Source organism: Heterocephalus glaber, unplaced genomic scaffold (genome assembly GCF_053883595.1).
Source record: "Heterocephalus glaber isolate CG9 unplaced genomic scaffold, H.glaber_assembly_v1.0 deba00001594, whole genome shotgun sequence".
Taxonomy (NCBI): domain Eukaryota; kingdom Metazoa; phylum Chordata; class Mammalia; order Rodentia; family Bathyergidae; genus Heterocephalus; species Heterocephalus glaber.
In genome coordinates this window covers 2940572-2962798 of record NW_028258369.1, presented here as the reverse complement: position 1 = coordinate 2962798, position 22227 = coordinate 2940572, and positions in this window count along the sequence as shown.

The following is a 22227-nucleotide window of genomic DNA, read 5'->3' as shown; positions in this document are numbered from 1 at the left end:
TATGTTGGGATTCCATCATGTTCCTCAGCTCCTCTCTAGATTTATTAATCATGTCTTGCACTAGGGGCACAATTTCTCCTGTTATCTGAGAAATTATTTCTGATTTCATTTTTTCCAGATCCCCTTTTGTTGCCAGTTCAGTGGGTCCAGGTGGTTGAATATCAGAGTGTTCCATCTCATTTCCCTCTGAGGTTGCTGTAGGTGATCTGGAAGTGTGGTTTTGAGACTTATTTATGTGTCTTCTCATTTCGACTGGAGTGGGGGGCTGTTAGTGCCTGCACGGATTACCTCCTCTGAGCTGGGTGAGGTGGGCCAGGGGCCGGGAGCAGAGGTAGGGATGGTGACCCAAAAGCCCTTTCCTGTGGGCTGGGAGCAGCCAGAGCGATGATGGCCAGGAAACCCCTTCCTCTGGACCAGGAGCAGTGGGATGGTGGCTCAGAAGCCCCTCCCTCTGGTCTGGGAGTGGTGAGAGGGATGGTGGCACGGAAGCCCCTTCCGCTGGGCCAGGAGCAGCGGGACAGAAGATGGCCCAAAAGCCCTTTCCTCTGGGCTGGGAGCAGCGGGAGGGATGGTGACTGGGAAGCCCCTTTCTCTCGACCAGGAGCAGTGGGACGACAGCTCAGAAGCCCCTACCTCTGGGCCGGGAACAGTGGGACTCAGTACCTTGGTCTGGTGGTCTGGTGTCCTCTGCGTCTTTGTAGTGTGGAATCAGGTGGCTGCCTGTCTGCAGTGGGGTGATTCGGTGTCTTCCGCGCGACTCAGGACCTCGGTAGGGCGTGCACAGACATGCCTGTCTGCAGCGGGCTGATTCGGCATGTGTTCCGCGCAACTGGGGACCTCAGTAGGGTGTGGGCAGACCTGCCTGTCTGCAGCGGGGTGATTCGGCATCTTCCTCTTGATTATTTCCTATTATACAATATTTATTTTCTTCTGCTTTGAGGTTTAGTATGTTTTGCAATATTCTATTTCTTTATAATGTCATTAACAGGTTTATTACAAGTATAATTAAATGTGTTATCATTGAAGTGATATCTAATATCTATGTGATATTGTTTTTGACTTATAGGTAATTGTAGACTGACAGGATTTTAAACATGGTGGGGAGTTGTTTTTTTAAATATAAATTCCTAAGATGGGTCTGTGCATGCCTTACCGAGGTCCTGAGTCGCACGGAAGACGCCAAATTACCCCGCTGCAGACAGGCAGGTCTCCCATGCCCTACTGAGGTCCTGAGTTTCACAGAACAGGCCGAATCAGCCTGCTGCAGACAGGCAGGTCTGTGCATGCCTTACCGAGGTCCTGAGTCACGCAGAACAAGCTGAATCAGCCCATTGCACACAGGAAGGTCTGTGCACACCCTACCAAGGTCCTGAGTTGCGCGGAAGACACTGAATCACCCCACTGCAGACAGGCAGCCACCTGATTCCACACTACAAAGACGCAGAGGACACCAGACCACCAGACCAAGGTACTGAGTCCCACTGTTCCCGGCCCAGAGGACGGGGCTTCCCAGTCACCATCCCTCCAGCTGCTCCCAGCCCAGAGGAAAGGGCTTTTGGGCCACCTTCTGTCCCGCTGCTCCTGGCCCAGAGAAAGGAGCTTCCAGGCCACCATCCCTCCCACCACTCCCGGCCCAGAGGGGAGGGGCTTCTGAGCTGCCATCCCAGTGCTTCTGGTCCAGAGGAAGGGGCTTCCCGGGCACCATCTCTCCCGCTGCTCCCAGCCCACAGGAAAGGGCTTTTGGGTCACCATCCCTACCTCTGCTCCCGGCCCCTGGCCCACCTCACCCAGCTCAGAGGAGGTAATCCATGCAGGCGCTAACAGCCCCCCACCCCAGTCGAAATGAGAAAACAAGTAAATAAGTCTCAAAACCAGACTTCCAGATCACCTACAGAAACCCCAAAAGGAAATGAGATGGAACACTCTGATACTCAACCACCTGGACCCACTGAACTGGCAACAAAAGGGGATCTGGAAAAAATGAAATCAGAAATAATTTCTCAGATAACAGGAGAAACTGGGCCCCTAGTGCAAGACATGATTAATAAATCTAGAGAGGAGCTGAGGAACATGATGAAATACCAACATAGGAAACAAATGGAATCCATAAAACAGATGCAAATAGATTTCCAGGACATGAAAAACTCCACTGAAAGTCTACACAGCAGAATGAGCCAGTGTGAGGACAGAATTTCAGATACAGAAGATAAGATTGCAATTAGTGACCAGGAAAAGAAAAATTGCTTCAAAATTATAAGGGAACATGAGAAATCAATCCAGCAGCTGCTAGATGATGCAAAGAAGAATAGCATAAGACTGATTGGGCTCAATGAAGAAACAGGAGAGAGTGGAGATGACATAAAAAAAATCTCTTCACAGAAATAATGGCAGAAAACTTCCCAAGCAGGGGAAAAGAGCTTGACATACAGATAAGTGAGGCATATAGGACTCCAAATAGCCTTGATCAAAAAAAAATCTACCCATAGGCATATAATTGTTAAGATTCCAGAAACACAACAGAAGAACAAAGTTCTCCAAGCAGTCAGAGAAAAGAAACAAATCACATACTAAGGAAAGCCCATCAGAATCACAGCAGACTTCCCAACACAAACCATCAAGGCAAGAAGAACTTGGAGTGACATATTCTAAGTCCTAAAAGAAAACAGCCTCCAACCCAGATTGATGTACCCTGCAAAACTATCTTTCAAAATGGATGGAGAAATAAGATACTTTCATGACAAAGAGCACCTTAGGAACTTCGTGAATACCAAACCAGCACTCCAAAGAATTTTACACAATATCCTAGGAACAGACATTAGGGATCACAACCCCAGGAAGCAAAGCAGAATGAACCCATCTGGCATGATAAGAAATTAAATGTAAAGGGGGAGAACACAACAAAAAGAAAAAGTCATGGCAATGACAAGTCAATATGTTTCAGTTATAACCATAAATGTTAATGGTCTCAATTCACCAAGCAAAAGAAATAGACTGGCAGAATGGGTCAAGAAGCAAAATCCAACATTATGCTGCATACAAGAAACATACTTAATTCAAAAGGAAACTCATAGACTGAAAGTTAAAGGGTGGAAAACAATACTCCATGCCACAGGAACCTGAAAAAAAGCAGGAGTAGCTATCCTCTTGGCAGATCAAGTAGATTTCAAACCAACACTGATTAAGAGAGACGAAGAAGGACACTACATCCTTGTAAAGTGAAGAATCGAAGAGGAAGAGATGACAATCATAAATATCTATACACCAAACACTAGTGCACTCAACTATATAAAACAAATACTAACAGACATGAAAAGTCATATATGCACTAATACAATTGTAGTGGGGGACCTCAACACCACACTGTCACAAATGGATAGATCAACTAGACTAAAAATCAGTAATGAAATACTAGAACTCAATCGAACTCTTGAACAAATGAACTTAACAGATGTTTACAGAGTCTTCCACCCCACAAAATCAGAATACACATTCTTCTCAGCTGCACATGGGTCATTCTCAAAAACAGACCATATACTCACACATAGAACATGTTTAAGTAAGTGCAAAGGAACTGAAGTTATCCCCTGTACATTATCAGACCATAGTGCCATGAAATTGGAGATCCATAGCAAAAGAAACTCAAAAAATTTCATAAACATGTGGAAATTGAAAAACACACTTCTGAATAACCAATGGGTCACAGAGGAAATTAAAGAAGAAATCAGACAGTTCCTTCAATTAAATGACAATGACAATACAACATATTGGAATCTATGGGACACAATGAAAGCAGTCTTACGAGGGAAATTCATAGCAGTGAATATGCATATTAGGAAAACAGAAGGAGCCCAATTAAACAACCTGATGCTGCACCTCAAGCTTCTAGAAAAAGAAGAGCAGGACAACCCCAAAGCTCATACAAGAGAGGAAATTGGAATGATCAGAGGAGAAATCAATGCAATGGAGACTAAGAGAATGATACAAAAAATCAAGGAAGCCAAGAGTTGGTTCTTTGAAAGAATCAACAAAATTGACAAACCTTTAGCCAACCTTGTCAGAAAAAGGAAAGAAAAGGCCCAACTCCATGCAATTAGGAATGAAAAGCGTGAAACTACAACAGACCCAGCAGAAATCCAGAGGATCATCAATACCTACTTCCAGAACCTATACGCCAATAAGATGGACAACACAGAAGAAATGGACAGATTCCTAGATACATATGAATTACCAAAGTTGAACGAAGAAAACCTAAAAATTCTGAACAACCCAATATCAAACAATGAAATTGAAAATGTAATTAAAAACTTATCAACTAAGAAAAGCCCGGGCCCTGCTGGCTTCACTGCTGATTCTACAAGACATTTACAGAGGAACTGCTGCCACTACTGTTTAAACTCTTCAGTGAAATTGAAAGGGAAGCAATACTCCCAAATTCATTCCTGGAAGCAAGCATCACCTTGATCCCCAAAGCAGAGAAAGACCCAACTGAAAAAGAGAACTATAGGCCATTCTCACTAATGAACATAGATGCAAAAATCCTTAATAAGATACTGGCAAACAGAATAAAGAAGATCATCAAGAAGATCATACACCCTGATCAAGTGGGATTCAACCCAGGGATGCAGGGATGGTTCAATATACAAAAATCAATCCATGTAATACACTATATCAATAGAGCCAAGGACAAAAACCATATGATTATCTCCATAGATGCAGAAAAAGCATTTGACAAAATCCAACAGGCATTTATGATTAAAAACCCTACAAAAAATTGGAATAGATGGTCTCTACCTCAAACTGATAGAAGCCATCTATGAAAAACCAACAGCCAATATCATACTAAATGGTCAAAAACTGAAATCCTTCACACTCAAATCAGGAACAAGACAAGGATGACCACTATCACCACTCTTGTTCAATATAGTTCTGGAAACATTAGCCATGGCAATTAGACAAGAGAAAGAAATAAAAGGAATAAAGATAGGTAATGAAGAAGTCAAATTGTCATTATTTGCAGATGACATGATACTCTATAGAGAAGACCCCAAAAGTCTTCTAGACTTCATAACCAAATTCAGTCAAGTAGCTGGTTACAAGGTCAACACACAAAAATCAATAGCTTTCCTCTACACCAATGACAGACTCACTGAGAGAGAAATAGGGCAAATAATTCCTTTCACAATAGCATCCAAAAAACTGAAATACCTAGGAATCATCCTAACGAAAGAAATCAAAGACCTCTTCTCTGAAAACTATGGCACTCTGAAAAGAGAGATTGAAGATGATATCAGAAAATGGACAGACATCCCCTGCTCCTGGGTAGGAAGGATTAATATAGTGAAAATGGCCATACTTCCAAAACTGCTATATAGATTTAATGCAATTCCAATTGAGATCCCAGCAGCATACTTCATAGACCTTGAGAAAACAATCCAAAAATTCATTTCGAACAAGAAGAGACCCAGAATAGCAAAAGCAATTCTAGGTAACAGAGACATGGCTGGGGGTATCACAATCCCCAACCTGCAACTATACTACAAAGCTACTGTGATAAAAACAGCATGGTACTGGCAAAGAAACAGACCTGAGGACCAGTGGAACAGATTAGAAGATGCAGAAACAACTCCAGACACATTCAGCCATCTCATCTTTGACAAAGGAGCCAAACACCCTCACTGGAGGAAAGATAGCCTCTTTAATAAATGGTGCTGGAAAAATTGGGCTTCAACTTGCCAAAGATTAAAACTAGACCTGTATCTCTCACCATGCACTAAACTAAAATCAAAATGGATTCAAGATCTAAATCTTAAAATAGAAACTCTGAACCAGTTGGAACAGAGGTTAGGTAGAACCCTTGAAGACATCAGTGTAGGAAAAGATTTTATGAACAAAACCTCAGTTGCCCATGAACTAGCACAAACAATCAACAAACGGGATCTCTTCTTATTAAAAGGCTTCTGCACAGCAAGAGAAACCACCAGCAGTGTGAAGAGACAACCCACAATGTGGGAAAAAATCTTCACCTGCTCTTCCTCAGACAAAGGTCTACTATCTCAAATCTATAAAGAGCTTAAAAAGATCAGACCTCCCAAATTTAAAGACCCAATCCAAAAATGAGCAGCTGAAATGAACAGACATTTCTCAGATAAAGCAGTAGAAATAGCAAATAAATACATGAAAAAATGTTCAACATCACTGGTCATTGGAGAGATGCAAATGAAAACATCGCTGAGATTCCACTTCACTCCAGAAAGAATGGCTGCTATCATGAAATCAACCAATAACAAATGCTGGCGGGGCTGTGGGGAAAGAGGAACCCTGCTCCACTGCTGGTGGGAGTGTAGACTGGTGCAACCACTGTGGAAATCAGTATGGAGATACCTCAAAGAACTAGGCCTGGAAGTCCCATTTGACCCCGCTATTCCACTGATGGGCATCTTCCCCAAAGAATTAAAAGAATCATACCACAGTGATATATGTGCACCCATGTTCATAGCAGCACAGTTTGTAATAGCTAAAACTTGGAAACAGCCCAAATCCCCATCCACTGGAGATTGGATAAAGAAAATGTGGTTTTTTTATAAAATGGAGTACTACTCAGCCATAAAAAATGAGAAATTAGAGATATTTATAGCTAAGTGGATGCCCATTGAGGCGATACTCTTAAGTGAAATAAATAGGACACACATGTGTAAATACCGAATAGTTTCTCTGGTGTGAGAAGCTGAAAGTGTAAATAAGGACTAAATGTATAACAGGTAATATGAAATAGGAAGAAAAGGGGCAAAGGGGAAGGAAGTGAAAGGGCTAGGAGAAAGGATAGAAGGGAATGGGATTAATATGAGAAAATGGAAAAATAGGAACAAAATCTTTGTAAATAGAGAGGACTGGAGGGGTTGAAGGGAGGGCTGGGCAAGGGTGAAAAATAAGAACCAAGAGAGACTATGTAAAGGTGCAAATTTCAAATGATGAATGTCATTATATTGTATACCTAAAATGTGCCAGTGATTAGAATGAATAATCGATAATGCAAAATAGGAAGAAAAGGTCCAAAGGGGTAGGGGTAGTGGGAGGGGTACAGGAAAGGAAAGAAGGGAAAGGAAAAATGATGAGAAATGGAAAAAATGGAAATAAAGTCTTTGTAAATAGGGAAGGGTGGAGGGCGTGAAGGGAGGGCTAGGAATGGGGAAAAAATAAGAAGCAAGATGCATTATGTAAAGGTACAATTCCCAATGAGAAATGTAATTGTGTTGTATCCCTACAATGTACCAATAAAAGAATTTAATACAAAAAAAAATTCCTAAGATAGCTGAATACTGGTAAGAGAAGAATCTCTGTATGTTTTGATTTCTCTGAGATTCTTTGATATCCGCTTCATGATTATATGGTCACCTTTTATAATTTTTCAGTGTGTGCTTGAGAAGAATAGGTACTCTGAAATTCTTCCTCAAAATCAAGAAATAAATGAAAGGAAATATAATTTTTTAAAAGGTATGAAAGTGGCACTTTACCAGAGAGCCCAAAAGCTAATAAATGTATATGGGGAATAAAAATTTAAATAATAGCAGGATATCCTTTAATATCTAAACACCCACCTGAATGACTAAAATTTTTGAAAAACTCGCTACGTTTTGTTAAGAACATACAAAATTTGACATCATGTCATTGTGTTTGAATTTATTTTTCAAATTGTTTGCCACTATGTCCTCAAATGTTTATTTTGGTCTAATATTTATTCTTTCTCCTTTGAGACATAAATTAAAATAATGTTGGAATATCTTACTATATTCCACTTATCTTATGCTTTTTTCTGTATTTTTCAATTTTTTGTCTCTCCAAGTTTCTCTCTTTTTGGTTATAATTTCTTTTTCATATTTTTTTTAAAGCTCTGCTCTCTTACTTTTATGTAATGTCTCATTATTTTCCAGATAACAGAATCCACTCTAGCTATTTTAAAAGGAACAGATTCATTACATAACATTAAATGTAATAATAATTGTCAGGGGTTAAAAAATACAAAATTGTGGAATCACACCACCACAAAGCATAAATATGTACCAAGGGAGCTTTAAATTCTGCCAAGATCGGGCATTCAGATTTAGGAAGCTGCCTATCAAATAGTGAAACTAAAAGTGCAGAAGTCTGTTCAGCTCACAAGCTCTGTTGCCTCTGCTGTAATCTGAAAATCACTACTACAGCTACTGCCTCCAGAGTTCTTTTGCTTCTACTTTAACACAAAGTAGCAGTTCCTTTTTTTATCCTTTTGCAGTATTAGGGCATTAACCCAGAGCCTTCACACCGAGGGCCATTCTCAGCCCTTTGTATATGTTTCTTTCAATTTCGAGACAGAGTTTCACTAATTTGTCCAGGCAGGCCTCAAACTTGTGATCCTCCTGTCTCAGTCTTCCAGAGTGCTGGTATTGCAGGCATGCACTATCATACCTGGGCTACCAGTTCTCGACCATTTTATTCTCACTATTTTTTGGGAAAAAAAATTACTTGATACTCACAAGTCATTTTATTTATGAGTTGCAGCTGTTAATATTTATGTCAAAACTAAAATTCAGTAATTGCGTAATATTTATTTATTTAAAAATAGTAAACTTACTAGATGTTAATAAAGTTAAAATATGTTTATTAAAAGTATTTTACAACAAAAATGCCAAGGTCATTCAATGGGGAAAGAACAGCCTTTTCAGCAAATAGTGCTCCAAGAACTGGAGAACAACACATAAAAGAATGAAGTTAGGCTATCATTTTAAATTACAAACAAAAATTCATAATTAATCAACGGCCTAAATGTAGAAGCCAAAACTATAAAACTCATAGACGAAAACATATGAGTAATCTTTATATCCTTGGATTTGACAATGGATTTTTACATATATCAAAATCACAAATATCAGAAAAAATTTGGATAAATTTCACTTTATCAAAATTAAAAACTTTTTCCATCAAAGCATATTATGATGAGTGAAAAAAAATTACAGAATGAAAGGAAATTTAGAAAGGAAATTTGATAAGTGACTTCTACCTACTGTATATAAAGAACTCTTAAGTCTCAATGATAAAAACCATAAATAACCCAAATAAAAAATGTGCAAAGTACCTGAATAGATCTTTCTCCAAAGAAAACACAAATGACCAATGTATGCATGAAAAGATACTTAACATCACTGGTCAGTTGTATAATGCATCAAGATGGAGAGGCACTACCATGTTCATATTTTGGTACTCAATAAAACCAAGATAATTCCATAAGCACCAACATAGGGAAAAATAGGCCTATTACTAGCTGTTACTAATGAAGAATAAATTTTGGAATTGATTACAATGAGGCATGTTCAAGTTCTACAATTCATATATTACAAACAGGTAATCTTTCTGTAGTTAAAAACCAAAACAAAACAAAGCACTGAATTCCTTGGTATTACAGCACAGAACATGCCTGTAAAACACCGGAATAACACTGTACTCTGGTCCAAGGATAGACCACCTTTGTGGGAAATGGTAGAATTCAGCTATCTAGTTGTAAGAATAGATCACAAGAAGTTTGTTAACTAAGAGAATTAAGTCGTTTCTGGAAAATTCCACAAGTCTGTTAAAAGAATGCCAGAAAACTTTGAGACCTTGTAAAAGTCTCACAGGAGAAAAACAGGTTTTCCTAGTTTTCTTATTTACCATTTTCCGGGATCAGAGGACCGCGACCCAGTGACTCTACTATGGGTGGTAAGAGAGATACGACTCACTATGCACATCTGTGATGTTTATGGTGGGCCGGTGGGCTTGATTTTTGGCTAAAGTCGTCCTGCTCTCTTGATACTATCTGATAAGAAGAGGGCTGAGGTGTGCTCTTTGATGTAAGGGATTGGTGAACGGAAATGGGGGACTTGTGAATTCTCCTGTAGCTTTTATGAGTCACTTAAAGTCACTGGTTATCATTGGAGGTGAAAATCAGAAAGACAATAGCCAGAATAACTAAGCTGCTTTCCTACATGTATAAAAGCCTTGCTTCTTTCCTTTGTGATTGTCGAATAGTGCCAGAGGAATTAAACTGCTGTTCATCCCCCAGGCTGTCTCCTTTTCTTTCTTTAAAAGTCGGTGCTTTCCGGGGTTCTAAGGTCTCCCTCAAGAGAGACCAACGACACACCTTGATGAGATATAAGTTGTCAAAATACAAACATGAACATTGTACAGATTAATGGGGCACCACACAATGCTGCATACATGCAGGTCTTGCATAATGTTTAAATCAGGTTAGACATATCTATCTCTTCAGTTATCATGTCTTTGTGGTGAAAACCCACAAAGTCCTTCCTTCTCGTTTTTTGAGAACTACAGTACATTACTGTTATCTAGCGTCACCGTGAAATAGTACACCAGAGATCCTTAGTTCTGTGTAATTTTAACTTAGTGCCCATTGATCAACCTTCTTCCATCTCCTACCCCTACCTTTCCTGGCCTCGGTTAACTACCATCTACTCTCAACTTCTTTGAGATCAATTTTTTTAGATTCCGCACATGAGTGCAATCATGCAGTACTTGTCTTTCTGTGCCTGATTTACTTCATTTAACATAATGAGCTCTAGTGCCATCTAAGATGTTGGAAATGAGATCTCATTCTTTTTCATGGCCAAATAGTATTCCACTGTTTACATGTCTTAAATTTCCTTTGTCCATTCTTCAGTTAATTGACACTTAGGTTGTTTCTTCTTAGCTATTGTGAATAGTGCTAAAATGAACATGGGAATGCAAATGTCTCTTGGACATATTGATTTTAATTCTTGTGGCTATATATATATCTAGTAGTGGGATTGTTAGATCATATATTACTTCTGTTCTTAATTTTTTGAGGAAGCTCCATATTGTTGTTGATAATGGCTGTCCCACCAACCCTGTACATTTCTCCATATGCTTGTGAGCCCTTTTTATCTTTAGTGTTTTTGGTACTAGCCATTGTTACTGGTATAAGCAGATACTGTGGTTTTGGTTTGATTTCCCTGATAATTAGTGATATTGAGCCCATTTTTATGTACCTGTAAGCCATTTGTCTGTCTTCTTTTTGGGGGGGGGGGGCGGGTACCGGGGATCGAACTTGGGACCTTGCGCTTGCAAGGCAGGCGCTGGAACCACTGAGCTAAATCCCCGGCCCCTGTCTGTCTTCTTTTAAGAAATATCTAGTTAGATCTATTGCCTATTTTTAATCAGGTTGTTTTGTTGTTGTTGTTGTTGTTGTTGTTTAGTTTTGGAGTTCTTTCTATATTATGGATATCAACCCCTTGACAGATGTATACATTGCAAATATTTTCTCTCATTTTGTAGTATGTCACTTTAGTCTGATATTTGTTTGTGTCACTTTTCAGAAGTTCTTTAGTTTTATGTAATCCTATTTGTTTCATTTTTGCTTTTGATTCCTTTACTTTGGGTGTTTTGTCCAGAAAAAAAAAAAAAAGAAAAGAAAAGAAACAAAACTGTTGCCCATTCCAATGTCCTTAAGCATTTCTCCTATGTTTTCCTCTAGCAGTTGCAGAGTTTCGGGTCTTGCAGTTTTGTCTTTAATCTATTTTTTTTTAATTTTGGAACCAGTGATAGATGGCTTTATTCTTTAGCATGAGGATATTCAATATCCCCAAGACCATTTGAAAACCTTCTTTTCTCCAACGCATGTTCATAGTGCCTTTTCCAAAAATCAATTGGTTGTAGATGTGCAAGTTTACTTTTAGACTTTCAATTCTGATCCATTCGTCTATGTGTCTGCTTTATGCTACTAATTTTGATTAATTCAGCTTTGTAGTATATTTAAAGTGAGGTCATATAATGACTCCTGCTATGTTTTCTTCTTATTCATTAACATTCTTTTCTTTCAGTTGGAAGAATGTTCTTTAGCATTTCTTGTAGAACAGGTCTGGTGGAGATATATTCTCACAGCTTTTGTTTGTCTGGAAAAGTCTTTGTCCCTCTTTCATTTCTGTAGGATAGCTTTGCTAGGTGCACTAATGTCAGTTGACAGATTTTTCTTTTTCCTTCAGTACTGTCAACACCTCCTGCCACTTTCTCCTGGCCTGTAAGTTTTTTGATGAAAAGTCTGATGTCAGGCAAATTAGGAAATACCCCCCCACCGTGTGTTATTCATTTCTTTTCTCTTGCAGCCTTGGATATGTTTTATGTTTTCTTTTTAACCTGTGAGCACTCGATTATAAGACATCCGTAGATATATGCCTGGCAGTAGGAGTTCTGGGGCTTTGCCAAGCCCTGGGTTTCACCATTGTGAGCCTAGTATTGGGTGTCAAATTTAAGGCCTAGGTTTTGTTCCCTGTCCCTTCCCCAGGTAAGAAGCACCTCTGTGCTGGGCTAATTGATGTTGGGGGATGAGTGGCACAATAAACTCTTTTTCTTTCTGCCTCTTTCGAAGTCTTCATTTTGTTATACTAAAAGCAAGACATTCATCTGTTCATGGGCATAAAGATCACTTCCATGATGTAGCTATTGTGAATTATGTGGTATATATGTACAGAGGAATACTACTCAGCCACGAAGAAAAATAAATTTGAGTCATTGGTAAGAAAATGGATGGATCTTGATTTCAGAAACCCCCAATTTAAATAATCTAGAGAGAAAAATTGAAGAGACATAATAAGAAACAAAGATATAGACTTTGAGGAAATGAGAAGGGTGTCTGAAAAAAGGGGGAGAAGGGAAGGTGAAGTAAAAATGATTAAAATGATATGTATATATATATACGCGTATATATATATGTATATATATACGCGTATATATATATATGTATATATGTATCAGGTCCCCAAGTTCAATGTAATTATTATGTATTTCAAACATATACCAATAAAAAAGCCAAAAATACACAAAAACAATAACAAACAAACAAAAAATAAAAGCAGGCCCTATGGTCACTCTTAGCTCTTGTGAAGGGTGTTTGGTACATGAATAGCTATTCAACTTGGCCTGTCTGTGGGGACAGATTGCTGGAGAAACTTACTCAACCATCATCTTGTTCATTTTCTATTGGCAAAAGCATTTCAAAGGAGTGTGTAGCATTTGTGTTGTGGGGAGAGAGAGAGAGAGAGAGAGAGAATTGCCTCAAACTTGCTAATACTTGCAAATATTCTGAGATGTAACAGATTTATTGCCTTAGTCACTTTCCTGATTTATTGCCTTAGTCACTTTCCTGTGCTGGTACAAAATATGTGACACTCAGAAGTTAAAGAAGAAATGTTTATTCTGGCTCACACTTTCAGTCCACGGTTGATTGGCTCTAAGGTAGAAATGGCATGGCAGAAAGGTATGGAAGAGGACAAGTGCTCATTCCATGGCAGCCAGGAAGCAGAGAGCACAGGAAGGAGCTGGTAGAAGAATGCATTCTTCCAGGTCACACCTCAGTGACCCACCTCTAATACAGAGTAGGGCTGCTTTGTTTTGAGGAACTGGTATGTATGTAACAGGCCTTGACCATTTTCATTCCCTTTACCTCATCCCCCCCCCGCCCCACCTGCCTGATCTCTTTTCCCAGCTTCAAGGTCTGCCTTCTAGTTTCTTATCATCTCTATTTTATTCATTTATCTACTTACATTTTAGGTTTAATGTGATATTTAATACTCTGAGCTTGGCTTATTTCATTTTAATGGTCTCCAGTTCCGCCCATTTTTCTGCAAGTCACATGATTTCATTCTTATTTATGACTGAATGATATTACACTATATATATTCACTAAATATATATATATACACATATACATATATATATATATATAACATTTTTAATCCATTCATCTGTTGACAGGCATCTAGGTTGTTTCCACAACTTAGCCATTGTGAATTACATTGCCATAAACATGAATACGCATGTATCACTATAATATGCTATCTTTAATTCACTCAGGAATATGCTCAGAAGTATAGCTGCATCAAATGGTATTTCTATTTTTAGACTTTTGAGGAACCTCTACCACTATGGAAATCAATGTCAAGAATTCTTTTCATGGGCCAGGGATTTAGCTCAGTGGTTCTGCCACCTGCCTCGGAAGTGCAAGGACCGGAGTTCAATTCCCGGTACCAAAAAAAAAAAAAAAAAGGATTCTTTTCATGTTTTAATAGCAACACTCATGAGCTATACTTCTGCATTGACATTAATAGAAGTATTGTTAGAAGAAGATGACAGTTATTACATCCCCAGCCGTCAATTCAATTTTGATTCAGTACTCTTTCTTTTCCACTGGTAAATAATGTGTTTAGAATCTACACATTTATTTGAGCTTTATTTTTAAAATATTTCTCAATAGATTTTAAGCCACCAGTTTTTCATCTACTAATACTGTATTTTAAACATGGCATTGTATATTGCATTATGACATTAATAACAGAATTATAATGAGACACACATTGGTCATTATTTTTCTTAATAGTAGACATGAAATGGTGCTTCAAAAAACAGTCTTTATGTATGTCCCTGGGGGTATATGAATATGAAAGAATAGGTATCAAGGGCCGGGATTTAGGTCAGTGGCACTGTACCTGCCTTGTAAGCAAAATGTCCTGAGTTTGATCCCTGGAACCCCCCCCAAAAAAGGATCAAAATAGACAGATTTTAAAGTATGAACTGGCCCTTACTATTCCACAATGTATAAATATTTCAAAAAATATTTTACATGATAAATACATATAATTATACTGTCAATTAAAAATAAATAAAAACAAAAAGATTTTTTGTTATAATGTAAGACCGTGGGCCTTACCAAACACTCCGAGGAGCTGACTGCAGTGAAGCACACCCAGGGATCCCAGCGGTGCCTCCAAAATGTAAGACCGTGGGGCTTACCAAACGCTCCGAGGAGCTGACCGCAGCGAAGAACACCCGGGAGGGAACACACCGGACAAGTTGGAAAGTAAAACAGACCTTTATTAGTCTGGCCAGACGGCACTCCCAAAGCAAAGTAGCTTAGAGAGGCAACTGGCTCAGAGTCCGGGGGTGTTTTTATAGGGGATTGAGGGGGAAGTTAACATGTAGATTTAAGAGAAAAGAAACAAGGGTTAGTGGTCGACTGTCACGTACTGATGGTCGGCGCACACACACACACACACACACACACACACACACTAATGGTCACGACTGTCACGTACTGATGGTCGGCAGACACATTGATGGATTGTCCTACAGATAGTGGGTCCGGGAACGTCCGTTCTCCGGGCAAACTAGGAGTTGAGTAATTTACCTTTAAAACTCTATGTCTGTTACAAATTTTATCTAGCTTCCCAGAACTAACAAGCTTTTTAATCATTAGCTCACATTTAATGGCAGTCAGGGCTACAAGAATTCTAAGATTACAAGGTTTTTGCAGTCCCACAATAAATCTAAATGAGCATATGCTCCATAGACTTAATATTTAGAGAATTAGATACCACCAAAAAAGTGGAAAACCATAAAATTTTTCAAAGCCTAAACTACACTTACATTCTTCCAAATAACAAATTGATTAGCAAGTAAACCATTGTTATATCATAGCAACTTATAAAATAGACCCTGATTATAGCAAAATTGCTACAATTTTGTTAGCTCTACAAAAAGAAAAAAACACTTTAATGAAATGTACTTTGGAAGTACATGTTTTTAGTGTCTTATGTAATACAAACACAGACCCAAATTCAAAAATGCACACAAATATGCACATTAAGCTAAATATATGATAAAATATACATGTACTTAGCTCTTTCCATATGCATTTCTGGATGAAGTAATGTGCCAATTATTGCGGTAAGTTGATTATCAAAATTTTTTAATTAAGGGAGAGTTATTACCCATCCTTCTATTTGATTTGAAACTTACCTTATCAAAGAAAAATTTTGAAATAATAGGACAGTTGATACAGGTTGTTACTTCTGGGACCTTGGACAATTTGTATTCAGAAGGAAATGTGAGTTTACAATATTACAAGAAAACTAAAGAATTTTAATGCCTAAATGAACCCAAGATATTTATGGAAAGGAGCAAATAATTCAATTACAGAAATTTAAAAATAAATTAAATGTCTAATTATACCGTATCATTATGTCTAAGCAGAATTTGAAATTTATGCATTATTTTAAATGAATTATTCATAGTTTGTGTTACTAAAATAGAACATAAAATTGTTGTGAGGCAGCTAAATTTATCATGGTAAGAATTTATATACAATAAACTCTTATGATCTACAGTTTGTACCATTTCTTTATTATGTTAGTGTCAATTTGTAGGCTTGATGTCAATTTAGATGACAAAATAGCATTTATGCATAAGTCCATAATTTACCACCATTAAAATAAATAGGGAATTATTGTTTTTTATTGCTTTCTTCCATCAAAAAGAAAAATGCATTAGCATTTGTCATTCATAATATATTATGTGGAAAAGGTATCACTTTGGATTCAGGTTGAAGAGGAGGGGAAATAATTGAAGGGCAATATTTGTATCAAGAACTAGCATGTTTACTGCCATTAAATTATATGGGAGGTGTTCAGTTTCACAATATGTTCTGAATTTAAGTATAAACAGTAATATAAACTTCCATCTGAGATACTATAGTTTGTCAAGCACTTTGGTCCTAATATTAAAATGAAATTAAAAAATGGAAACAAAGTCTTTGTAAATTAGGAGGGGTGGAGGGATTGAAGGGAGGGCAGGGGAAGAGGGAAAAATAACAATTAAGATATATTATGTAAAGGTACAAATCTCCAATGATGAATGTCATCATATTGTATACCTAAAACGTATCAATAAAATTAATTTTAAAAAAATGAAACTAAACAAAAAGTTGCTGACCATAGTGTAGACAAAAAGTTGTAAAATATTTCAATCCAATAATTTTATACTTGATTAAGCTCAAGGATACTTTTAACAATTATAGATTATTGTTTTCAAATATCTAGTTTATTTCAACAAATTTTAAGTAGTTACTCTATATTAGGTGTTGTGTGAAGTGCAGATATACACTGAAAACTAAGCTGTGATCCTTGCCCTTTAGGAAACAATTTATTGGATTTTATTTTACTTTTTATTTTTATTTTGAGACAGGGCCTCACTATGTAGTTCAGGGTGGCTTTGAACTCACTATGGAGCCCAAGCTGGTCTCAAACTCATGGTGATCCTCCTACTTCAGCCTCCTGAGTGCTGGGATTATAGGCATGTGCCACTATGCCCGGCAGGAAACAATTTTAAATACATATACTGAAATAAATTTAAACTTTGTATTAAGGTATACTAAGTCAGTCATTCATGTCTTATATTGCAGTAATAAGGAAGTACAATTAATGTTCTGATTATTATTAATCTAATTTTCATTAATCTAGTTAGTAATGCAATAATTTCTATGAACAAAAATTATTTCTGCATTTCACACATTTTCCTCTAGCTTCCTCGAAGCTAACTGTACTAGTTAGCTATTGTAATAATGCATCATAATAAAAATTCTCAATTTTTTAATTTTTTAGGGTCTGGCTGACCTAAGCTTGGTTTACCTAGTTATCTTTTTTAATTCATTAAGTTCATTGGTACACTTTAGGTATACAATATGATGACATTCATCATTGGGAATTTGAACTTTTACGGATATATTTTGGTTTAACTAGTTATTGATACTAGCTCATCTGGATTTGCCCTAGGTAATACACCAAGTATAAGTATTCTCCACATACATCTTTCTGCAATCCAATTTGAAGGGGCAGTGAACATTTTGGTCATTTTCTCTTTTGGACAGGACAGAAGTGTCAAAAGGGCCAAGTCAAACTGCGTGGGAACAGTTCAAATCTTAGGTTACACGACATCAGCTGACATGTCATGCAAGCAAAATTCATGGGCAAGTTCAGCTTCAAAAAGCAGGGAAAAGCCAGGCATAGTGGCTCAAAAAAACTACAATTTCAAGCTTAGCCCAGACAACTTTGTGAGACCCTGTAACAAAATGAAATAAATAAATAAATCAAAAGAGGGCTGGAAATGTAGCTCAGTGTGAGGGTCCTGGGTTCAATCCCCAGTACCAAACAAACAAACAACCCTGTAAATACAACTCAATCATTCTGAGGCCTGCTAATGGGGTAGAAGAATATTAGAATATTTCCAAAAAAGGAATGTGATGAATGGGATTAATTCAATATATCAGTGCCCTTTCTCCATGCTGTCCTTTCCTCTGAACATTGTCTGATCATTCTTTCTACCATAGGCGATGATGGCTGTCTCACCTTTGTGCTTCTGAGGTTGCTTATAACTATTATTCTACTTGAAGTTTCACTAAATTGCACTAAATGTTTTATAAGTTTGTTAACTCATGAGGGTCATCACATGACTACATCCTCTCTTGGAATTCCAGGGCTTTTGGCTCTTGGCATAGGGTTTAGAAAGTATTTAATATGAAAAAAATATTTCAACTAGTAGAAGGCTTTCCAAATCAATGCATGTATTTATTGAAATATGTTTCACTCACTGCCCTACTAATGGTGGTAACACCATCTGATACCTTCACAGAAATGTATTATGAATGTTTATATTTATTTGAAAAAATAATGCATATAATATTAATTTGTCATTTTTCTTCCTAGTACATAAAATAAATAAATGTTAAATCATTTCCAATACAAATAATAGTTGATGAATAACTTCCAGTAGTTATGGAACAAAACATTAGAGGATTTCCAGAACATACATTTTGGTGTCTCATTTCTCTAAGTTTCTTAAGAGTCCACCAAAAAAATGTATACACACTTCAGTGGTTCGCCATACTAATAAAGGTCTGGAAGCTAATGGCCACCACTTTGTTCCCTTCTTGTAATTGCAGAGGTCAAAGGTAACTTGTATTAATATCATGATGTCTTAATACATTTAGTAATAAAATATTTATACAAGTGTTTCTTTTCCTGATATATATATATATATATATATATATATATATGCAGACTCTGTAGATTGATAAGATAAAAAACACCTTTTAATATTCAAGATCTGGACTCTTTTACTAAGCATCAAAATAACATCAAACACAGAGGCTCCAATTACAGGAAACTTATTACCTGCTTTTCAATATTCCCGTGTAAGTTTCTTTAGGCTTTGCATTCACCAAGTCTCTATATCAGATAATATATGAAAAAAACAAGGTCCCGTCTCAAGTTTCACTCCAGTGGTCCCCATTTACTGAATGAAACAGTTGTTTCTGGCATTACTGAGGCACAAGCATATGTTAGGATGGTTCCCACCCCCAAAAAGTATTTCCTGTCAAAAACTCCAGCTTTTTTCTTATGAACTGTATATTGCATCTTCATATTTCATTTCACTTTCAATTAACGGTAGGGCAATAAGCACAGGTGCTTTCCCAGCTTCTTGCAGCACAGTGAACAGCAACACAACAATCAAGATCTTCATAAAATTTATTTTTAAAAATTTTATCAATAGTATATGTTTGCAGTACATACTGTTTACATTCCTTGTGTGGAGCTGGTACATATACAGAATGCTGAGATTCCATCTTGCCCCAGAAAGAATAGCCATCATCAACAAATCAAATAACAAATTGTGGTGAAAAAGGAAACCTTCTACCTTGGTGGGAATGTAATCTAGTACAACCATTATGAAATTTACCAGTTTCAACCAGTTATCAGTGAGCTGGCTAGATGGTGGTACAACACCCACAGCAGGCCAACCTGAAATGACAATATTGCAAGTCCTTCACATACTCTTCCTGTGGTGGTGACTGCATTCTTCTTAAGTTCCTGTAAGAATCTGCTTAAGAAGATATTGATTAGGTTGTGAGCCATGAGAAATCTCGTATTTCCATATGCAATTGCAACAGGAAGAGATCGGTTCATTTCAGCCATACTGACATAATTAAGATTTTTAAAAATACATAAAAGATAAAAGGGAACAGAGATCAACTTTGAAATGATCCAGATGAAACTGTCATTGAGTTGAAGATGAAGTTAGGAGTAATAAGAAATGAACCTACAAAAAAAGCATCAATGTTTCAATGTAGTCATACTGTGTCAGTAGACAGTAAGTGCAAACAGCTTTTTCCTATGTTAGTCAGAATTCTTGTAAAATGTTCTGCCATTATTTCACTATTCAATGTCCAGGCTACTTGCTCATATGGGAACTTCTCAAATATGAATGACTTTGGAGTTCGCTGTTCTGTGTAAAGATTGGACTGGGCCTGGCATTATAACCCACTATCCCTCCTAAAGTCTACAAATGTGAGATCAAGAACACTGAGAAATGAGGGAGATGTTCACCCATTGACAAATGTACCCCAGTCAGAAAGCTGATCCCTAGGCAGTTGGAACACTTCTCAGTGCTCAACTCTGGGGCTATGTATCACGGAGCAGGCTTATTACCACCCACAATGTGCCTTAAGTGGCTTGTGTGTCCGAAGCAGACACAGAGGCCGCTCTCAAGGCCTACAGGCCCTCTGAGGTAGGCCACCCTGGTGCTCGGAGGAGCCAAAGGGAGTCGCTGTGTCTGCCAAACAAAGATCCTAAGAGTCAGCAATCTCCCGAATGCAATGGTTTATTGAGGGCTTATCACGTGGACAGCAGGACAGAGCGGGGGAGCTCAAACTGGCCGGATTAAGCTGGAAGCTGGAGGCGGTGCCCGAGGTGCCGGATCTTTCTCCTACCAACGTGTGACACGGTTGGGGCAAGGGACAGGCAGCCCCGGAACTCACGGAGATCCAGAGACTGGTACAGCCTAGGAGCCAAAGGGAGGATTCTGGACAGGCAGAGTGAGGGTTACAGACAGTTGCAGAGCTCAGGAGGCAGCTCTGGAAAGAGCAGTACCGGGGGCAGCGTCCACACGCATTGAGCCAGAAGACTGAGCCAAAGGGCAGCCGGAGGGTTCGTTTTTTATGCTGTGGGGAGTTTGGTACAAACAACATGTGCTAATCTTATAGTGTTATACAAATAACATGTGCTAATCCTATGGTGGTAAAATATATATCTTTCTTTATGGTAAAATATATTATTTAGAAAAAATATTTTTATACATTTCTTAAAAGGGTTCACAAGATAAGTTCTTTTGACATGCAGGCCATATGGTTATAACACTGTATGGTTACTACACAAGTTATCACACAAGCACACCGGCCATACGGTTACCACAAGCTAATTTAGACTCAAAGTAAGTTTAGAACCAAACAGAAGCATAAGATGGCATTTTTCCTGCTCCCATCACTTATGTCACAATTCCTCCTTTTATCCCTTTTATTCCAGATTGAAGGGCAAAGGGTAAACTGGGGCCACCAATTTCCACAGGAGGATCCTGACCAACTGCCAACCAAGAAAGAGGGGGAGATCACCTGACACCAGATGCATCACAAAAGCCAGAGGTTGCCCACTTGCTGAACCTGTTTATTTCTATGGGAATGTTGCAGAAATTAGCCCATAGATCTTCCCATAAAACATTTCTAATGCATAGATAGTGTTTCATCATTAGAAAACCATTAAATGATAGTTCACTTTCTTCCTATAAACAAAAGGTGATTATTAGAGGCGGCCCTAAATTAACATTACAAATTAATTGTCATTTACCGACAAAAGCATTGGTTGTGCCACCTATTATTCATTTGGCACACCTCTTAGTTGGGTACTCTGCTCCTGCCTTAATTAGGAATCATTCACGATACTTTCCTACATTTGCTACAAAACTTAGTGTTTTATTTCAAGCCTCTCCAGGCATTTCAAATCAATTTCCCTACCTACAAACATGATCTGGCATCTAAGACTTAAAATTAAAATGTGTTAAAGTGAAATGAAGAAGAAAAGAATGGAAATAAGTCAATCAGTGTAAGGGAGTTTTCAACTTAATGGATCTAAATTCAAAAAGTTCTGTTTAAGGTAGAAGTGAAGTGCATGAATAATTCTGCCTAGCATATGAAGTGGAATGCTACCTGCAAAGTTTCATTAGCCAAATGTTACTTTATTATAAATTTTAAAAATGTATTACTCTTCAGATAAATTCTAAATCCAAGGCACTCTTAAAGAGGGAAAATCAGATTCTTTATATAAGATCTTTTGCTAAAGGAATGGGACTCAGAGATGGAGGGAGGAGGGTTACATACATATACCAACTCCCCACGAGGAATGTAATCATTGTGTACTGCAAACATGTACCAATAAAAATTAAAATTTAATAAAAGATGTCTTAAGTATGAGGTAATATTCTTGAAAAGATAGGCATAAACTCAGTAGAAATTTCATTTTTGAA